Below are 2,011 nucleotides of genomic sequence, written 5' to 3' on the forward strand. Positions count from 1 at the left end.
TTTAAAGGTAGCTCAGAATGAATCTTTTAGAGGGGGCTCAGAATACGTCATTTAAAAGGGCTCAAAAAGCTTCTTGTAAAAATGACTCGGAATGCATCTTGAACAGTCTAACTCATAAGTCCTCTCTTAAAAACAGCTCAGAACGCACATTTTACAAGGGACTCACAGCGCATCTTTTAAAAGGGCTTAGAAGGCTTCTTGTAAAAATGACTCAGAATGCATCTTGACCGGTCAAACTCATAAGGACTCTTTTAAAAATGACTTTGAATGCAGTTTTTAAAGCTGGTTTAGAACACATATTTTAAAAGAGGCTCAGAAAGCTTCTTGTAACAATGACTCATAATGCATCTTGACCAGTCTAACTCATAAGTCCTCTCTTAAAAACAGCTCAGAACGCACATTTTACAAGGGACTCACAGCGCCTCTTTTAAAAGGGCTCAGAAAGCTTCTTGAAAAATGACTCAAAATGCATCTTGACCGGTCAAACTCATAAGGGCACCTTTAAAAATGGCTTCTAATGCAGTTTTTAAAGCTAGTTTAGAACACATATTTTAAAAGGGGCTCAGAAAGATTCTTGTAAAAATATCTCAGAATGCATCTTGACAAGTCCAGCATATAAGACCTTTCTTGAAAACTGCTCAGAACGCATCTTTTAAAGAGAGGTTAAAGATCCTCTTATAATATTTTGAAAGGGGTTCATAACGCATATTTCAAAAGGGCTCAGGATGCACCTTTTAAATAGGTTCCAAAAATCTTCTTCTGATAGTAATGTAGAAAGCTTCTTGTAAAAATGAATCAGAATACATCGTGACCAGTCTAACTCATATGGCAGAAAGCTTTTTGTAAAATGACTTTTAAAAGAACTCAGAATGCATCTTTTCAATGGGCTTAGAACGCATCTTTTAAAAGGGCTCAGAATGCATATTTTAAGAAGGGTCCACAAATCTTCCATTGATACTGATGCAGAAAGCTACTTATAAAATGACTTTTAAAAGAACTCAGAATGCATCTCTTAAAAATGGCTTAGAATGCATCTTTTAAAAAGGGCTTAGAATGCATTTTGACCAGTCCAACTCATTAGGTCTCTCTTAAAAATGGCCAAGAATGCAACTTTTAAAGATAGCTCACAATGCATCTTTTAAAAGGGGCTCAGAATAGTCTTTTGAAAGGGCTCAAAAAGCTTCTTTAAAAATGACTCAGAACGCATCTTGACCAGTCTCTCTCAAAAGGATTTCTTTAAAAATGGCTGAGAATGCAGTATTTAAAGCTCGCTCAGAACACATCTTTTAAAAGGGGCTCAGAAAGCTCCTTGTAATAATGACTCAGAATGCATCGTGACCAGTATAACTCTTAAGACCTCTCTTAAAAACAGCTCAGAGCGCATATTGTAAAACGGGCTCAGAACGCATCTTTTAAAAGCGTTCAGAATTCATCTTTTAAGGAGGATCCAAAAATCTTCCTTTGATACCGATGCAGAAAGCTTCTTGTGAAAAGAGTTTTAAAAGGGCTCAGAATGCATCTCTGAAAAATGGCTTAGAATGCATCTTTTAAAAGGGCTCAGAAAACATCTTTTAAAAGGGGCTCAGAATACGTCTTTTAAAAGAGCTTAGAATGTTTCTGGTAAAAATGGCTCAGAATGCATCTTGACCAGTCTAACTCATAAGGCCTCTCTTAAAAATGGCCCAGAATGCAACCTTTAAAGGTGGCTCAGAATGCATATTTTAAAAAGAGCTCAGAATACGTCTTTTAAAGAGGGTTCAGAAATCTTCTTCTAATAGTGACTCAAAAAATTGCTTGTAAAAATTACTCAGAACGTATCTTCACCAGTCTAGTTCATAAGGACTCCTTTGAAAATGGCGCAGAAAGCCTCTTAAAACAGTAGCCCAAAATGTATGTTCTGAAAAGATCTCAGAAATACTCTTCTAATAGTGGCTCAGAACGCATTTTCGGCAGTCTGGCTCATATGGACTACTTTAAAAATGGTTCTGAACGCATATGATAAGGAGGGCTC

This window comes from Belonocnema kinseyi, chromosome 1 (genome assembly GCF_010883055.1).
Source record: "Belonocnema kinseyi isolate 2016_QV_RU_SX_M_011 chromosome 1, B_treatae_v1, whole genome shotgun sequence".
NCBI classification, from domain to species: Eukaryota; Metazoa; Arthropoda; class Insecta; order Hymenoptera; family Cynipidae; genus Belonocnema; species Belonocnema kinseyi.